The 5717-nt window shown below is 53.9% G+C and overlaps 1 protein-coding gene and 1 non-coding gene across 2 annotated transcripts in view; both read left to right on the top strand.

Annotated features, from left to right (window-relative positions):
* The first annotated feature begins 1193 nt into the window (after positions 1-1193).
* On the top strand, positions 1194-1296 carry LOC111818479. The gene has a single exon (XR_002822457.1). It is a non-coding gene; the product is annotated as a U6 spliceosomal RNA (small nuclear RNA).
* A 2905-nt stretch (positions 1297-4201) lies between these two features.
* Positions 4202-5717, top strand: part of Alpl (alkaline phosphatase, liver/bone/kidney) — a 56448-nt gene continuing 54932 nt past the window's right edge. The window contains exon 1 of the mRNA XM_004637634.3: positions 4202-4309. The gene's annotated coding sequence lies outside the window, so the exon portion shown is untranslated. The remainder of the gene's footprint in view (positions 4310-5717) is intronic.

The raw sequence follows: 5717 nt of genomic DNA, 5'->3' as shown, positions 1-5717 counted from the left end.
GGCTGAGTAGTACTCCATTGTATAAAAAAATCACATCTTTTTATTCATTCACCAGTCAATGGGCATTCGGGTTGTTTCCAAGATTAAGGTATTATAAACTGGGCTGCTATAAACATGGCATTTTTGTACAGGGAGTTCCTAAGGGCATTTGTAAGGAGAGCTTCTTTGTTTTTTCTTTTTTTTGTGGAACCAGGGATTGAACTCAGACCCTTATGCTTGCCAGGGAAGCGCTTATTCCACTGAGCCATCTCCCTGGCCCAAGGAGAGCTTCCTTGGAGGGCCTTGGGGCTGGAGACCCACTCTGGGCCAGGGCTAAGAACAAGACAAGGCCTAAGCGAGGGCTTGGCTGGATAGAAGGAGAGGGGCTGGGACAAGATAAGAGAATGAAGCTCGGGCCTGGGGTGAAGGTTGGGGCTGGTCCCAGGAAAACGTGTCCCACACTGCTCTGGCACTTAGACATGAGACACCTATAACCTGCGCTCCAACACTCCTTTTCCTCCTGTTCTGGCTCTTTCCAGGCAGGCTCCCTCGCTTCCTGCAGTCTTATCTTCTATTGCTGAGCGCCTGTTTTGTGCTGGTCTGCTCCCTTCCACCCCAGCTCACCTGTGCTGTAGGTCTTTCAGTGAATCCTTTCATCTCCAAATTACTGTATAATGGACTTAGGCCTACCACCCACTGTTTCTGTTTGCTCCTTCACTAGGCCAGTTCAATGAGGATGGACCCCTTTGTTCTGTTCACTTGGGTCTCTACTTCCCAGAACAATACCTGGCACTGCGCATACAATGTAAAGCTTGGTTGAATGAAGTCCCCAAGCCAGTCCTGAGGAGTTCCTGAAGTGAACGCCTGGGCTGGCTATGCTGCTGCTGCTGGCCCTATATTTCAGGGAGGAGCACACGAGGTCTTGCTATAAGGAGCTTTGTGGGCGTAAAGGAAGCGCCCAGCAATGACAGCTCAGATGTGCCCCAGTTTCCTCATCTGAAAATGAGATCAAAAGTTCTCACAAATGTTTATTCTCGGGGCTTCAGGGATAGCTACAGCTGGAGAGATAGCTCAGCAGCATAAGTGCCTGCCTGGCAAGCTCAAGGTCCTGAGTTCGGTCCCCAGTTCTGCATACAAAACCAAAACCACTAGCAGTAACAAAAATGGCACAAATGTCTGGGGCCTGAAAGAAAATCCAAGACATTTCTTTGTGCTTGCTTCGGCAGCAAATATACTAAAATTGGAACGATATAGAGAAGATTAGCATGGCCCCTGAGCAAGGATGACATGCAAATTCATGAAGGGATGGCTGCATTTGGGGCATTAGGATAGGCCCTCACATACAGTCAGTGTCTAATGAAGCTGGTCATTGACCATCTCTCCCACTTAACCCTGCAGGTGCCTTCGCTTACTGAGTTGATGGTGGCCCTGGAGGTGACCCTGGGAACCAATGGCTGAAACTTTGGTTAGCCTCAAGCCTTAGGTCAAAATAAACTCAGGTTTCCAGATTCCAGCACATTTAAATTTTTGCCTAGATTTCAGGCAGACTTTCCTGCCAGCCCCAGGCCACAGCTGCCTCTTCCTACATCCTCACAAACAGGCCTCAGAGCTTTGTTACTTTTCTTCATTCTTTCTTCCTCAGCCCCATTTATTGCAATCCAGACCACCTGGTCTCCTGCTCCTGGGCTCCTGACCTCTCACTCAGTTTCTTTTGCTTTGATACTGGGGCTTGAATTCAGGTCCTTGCGCTTGCCAGGCAGGAGCTTACGCCACTGAGCTATCTCCCTGCCCCCCTCACTTAATTTCTAATGCCTAGTGCATCTCAGGCAGGAAGCTCAGAGTAAGCACTGAATTAGTATGAAATAAATAGATGAGTAGGAAGAGCTCTGGGCTGGGAATCAGCAGGCCTGGCTTCCAACCCCAGCTCTGACCTTGACCTTTCAGAGACAGACATCTGACCTTCAGTTCCCTTGGCCCCAGTAGCGGTGGTGATCCCTTGCCTTGCCCCCCCTATGGGACCACTGTGGGAATCAAAAGGCATTGTCACTCTTGGAGCCATGGGAGCTTGGAGATGTAGGTGTTCAGTTTGCCTGTGTCTTTCACCTGGGGCAAAGGGTGCTGCAGGGACAACGTGTGCACAGATGCCAAGGCGTCTGATGTAAGAGGCTGCTTTCTGCCAGCTGGGAGTCAGGGTTGCATTTAGAGACTGTCCATGCCACCCAGCCAGAGGGGACCTGCACCCAGACAGGGAAGGCAACTTGCTCAGCCCAGCAGCCTTCAGCCAGTGCACAGAGCAGGGAGCAGGAACGCAGCAGCTGATGGGTTACCTTCATCCCAGTTGAAATCTTGAGGGACATAAGTGTGAAGGCACAAGGTATCAGGGCCGATAGCCATGCTCTGGGCTCCCTAAGTAGAAGGTGCTTGGGGATAAATTGCTGACACTCAAGGGGGTCCAGGTTGGCTTTGGAGCCCAACAGGAAGTGCCCATAATCTTCCCTTGGGGAACTCAGAGGCCAGAGGCAGGTGCTGAGGACCTGGGAGAGATGGAGGGGGCTTCTGACTTCCTCCCTGCGGCTCAGCTAGCAGCCTCTGTAGATCTGCCAGGAAGGCAGATCTCCATGCTTGGGGATGCCGTTGGCTCACAGATGCTGACACTATTTAAACCCTAGGAACCCCAAAACCCTCACAGAGAGCCTTCCATTTCCTAAGCCTCATTTGCTTCCCACCCCATGAATCGCTGTCCTCACCTAACCTGAGAAATAATTCACAGATAGTGTTTGATCAGTACTTGAACTGACTTTAAAAAACAACTTACTTCTAAAGGAAAACTTGATATTGCTTCTATAAATAACTACGATCAATTATTACTACAATCAATAAATATGGTCAGGTGTCAGGAAAAAATAAAAATAAATGAATACATTTTGGGGTTTGAGCACCAGGCTTCAGTTCCGGCATGTGCCTTACTGTAAGGCAGGCTCTCTAAATCACACAGCCTCTCTCTGGGCTTCAGTCTTCTCATCCGTGAAATAGACTTGCTGGAAGATACTGTATGCAAGACTCCTAGCCCTGGGTTTCTCATGCAGTAAGAGAGGGAATTCTGGGGCAGAACTAGTCCTGTGGCCATGCCACTTTCTCTTCTCTGCTGTCCTTGGTCAATTCTTTATTACCATCAGGGAAAAGGCTGCAGCCATTGTGGCTTATAGGTACCAAGGAAGGCAGGTCTCAGGAGGACTCAGAGTTTCTGACTTGAGATCTCTGGCTGTCGTGGATTCGAGGCACAAGTTGTTCCCAAGGGTCTGAGAGGACCCTCCTTCTAGGAGACAGTGAGCTGCTCAGGTTTCCATGCATTCAAACAGGCTGGGGATTTGTTAGCAAGAAACTGACAGAATTTGAACTACCTGGTCCTCGGAGGAAGTAGGGAGAAAAGTGGGTGATGGTCCCCTGGGAGTCTGCTGGGCCTCAGAGCACTCAACAGCTCCCCCTCCTCCCTTTACCTAGCATTCCAGTTTCCTGCACCCTTCCCAAACACTTGTCTGGTTGAATTTGCTCAGGAGGCAAGGCGGAAGCCAGGGGAGATGTCCCAGGCTAGTTAAAGAACAGCGGGCAGTCTACAGAGGTTAGGTGACTTGGCCGAAGTAACCAGAGTACAGTTCTGAACCTGGGCTTTCTGTCCCCACAGCCCCGGCTCAGGCAGTACTGAGGCTCTGCCCCAGTTAGGGATGGGGGCTCCTCCCTTTGCTCCCAAGCCCGGGGAAGGTAAGACCAGGAAAGTCATGAACACATGGAGACGAGAGAGAGAGAGAGAGAGAGAGAGAGAGAGAGAGAGAGAGAGAGAGAGAGAGAGAGAGAGCCAGAGAAAGCAAGATGGGTAGCAGACGCTCCGGGAGAGGTGCAGGCAAGACAGGACAAAGACCCTCACAAAGAGACCGAAGGAGCGCACACAGAGGCCGGGAGCACGGCGCGAGCTCGCGGAGGGAGGGGAGGGCTGAGCCCGGGCCGCTGGCAGGCGGGTCACAGCCGCCAGATGGGCCACACGGTACCGCAGCGCGGGGACACCGGCCGGCGGGATGGCGCCGAGAGTCCCGCTCCCCGGGAGGGGGCGCCCTGGCTACGCCGCACGACTGGTGGCTGGGCTCGGGGCTCCGGCCGGGGGCGGGGCGGCGCGAGGCGGGGCGGGCTGCGGGCAGCTCCGGCCCGGAGCCTCCTTTATAAACCCGGGAGGCCGACCGGCCGCGTCGCGCTCCCGCCACCCCGCGCCCTCGCTCCCGGCTCCTCGAGCGCACGCCACTTGTGCCAAGACCGATCTTCGCCCACGAGTTCCGCGCAGGTAAGGAGGAAGCTGTCCCCTGGCTCCCCGGGACCCCAGCGTGCATGGTCGATCCCTGCATCTTCCTCTGTCCCCGGGGTGCCTGCGGCACGGAAGACAAATGGCAGAGCGAGGGCCTCCGCGCCCCCACACCGCCCCCAGCCACTTGGCCGGCTCCGACCCTCGCGCGCATCTGAGGCTCCCGGCCTGCCCCAGGCTGAACTTGGAGCCCGCGAAGCCGGCTGCTAACGGGATCGTGCTCTGGACCGCGTGGCGGTTACGGAGTCTCTTTCCCTTCCGCTGGGCACGTGTGCCGGATGCCCCTCGACCCCTCAGCCTGGAGCTAGCGACCCCCCCCCCACGGCCCCTACCCCACAACCTCCAGGTCTGCTAGGGCTCAAATAGTTGAGGCCAGAGTCTGGAGCGAGGCGCTTGGATCCATGGCGCAGAGGAGGCAGAGGAGGGGCGTCCAGAGTGCAGGTGTCTACCAGAGGGAGGATGCACGGTAGTCAATGGCAAAGCTCTGCAGCCCGCGAAACCGCGGACACTGTGAGCCCTGGGGCTTTGCACCTGTGTGGCGGGCAGTCCTTGCTGATGCCCTACCCGGTCCAGATAAGAAAGGATTAAGGCGTGGTCCCAGAGGAAGAGCGGGAGACTGGAGGAAGCCTCATTCCTGGAGCCACATTGTCCCTTGGGACCCTTTTTCAACATCTAATGGTGCCGGGAAGAGGCCTTTACAAATGACCCTGGGGTATGTGTGGGAACAAGAAGATGAAAAAGGGAAGAACTTGAGGTTAAAAGAGAAGCTTTGGGCTGTGGAGAAAACTCGAGACTCCGCCAGGTAGGCCCATCCTGCCTGGAAGAGCCATTGGGTCCCCACATCAGTGAAGATGACAGCACCTGTTTATTAACTTCCTGCTGTGTGCCAGGGCCTGTGCCAACATCTGGCACATATCTCATTTTACAAACGGGGAAACTGAGGCTTATAAACAAGTGGTGAGATCCGGTGGACTCCAAACCCCACAACCTTAACCTTCTATTCTCCTCTGCCCAGGAGATGAGGGCTGAGCCCGAGATTCTGCTTGGGCCTTTTCTCCCTCTGTGCTCCAGACCTGCTCTCCAAAGCTTTAGTTCTGTCCCTGCTCCCTGTCCCCCCATCTCTTTCTTCCTTGCAGAACCGGGCTGTGAATTCCCTGAAGCCCCTGTCCCAGCTGATGGAGTGAGACAGGGTTGTTCATTTTGTCCAGTGCAGGAGCTGTGGCAATAAAACTGACCAGGGGCGTGGGGAGGGGCTACCTTTAATCCACACATATCTATTAGGCATCAGGGTTGTTTGTTTGTTTTTATTCTGGCATTTGAACCCCAATGCCGTACATGCTTGCTAGGCAACCACTTTACCCATTTTTATTTATTTATTTATTTATTTATT

This window comes from Octodon degus, unplaced genomic scaffold, assembly GCF_000260255.1.
Source record: "Octodon degus isolate 3935 unplaced genomic scaffold, OctDeg1.0 scaffold00092, whole genome shotgun sequence".
Taxonomy (NCBI): domain Eukaryota; kingdom Metazoa; phylum Chordata; class Mammalia; order Rodentia; family Octodontidae; genus Octodon; species Octodon degus.
The sequence above is the reverse complement of the archived record's forward strand: the minus strand, read 5'-3'. Positions and strand labels throughout refer to the sequence as shown.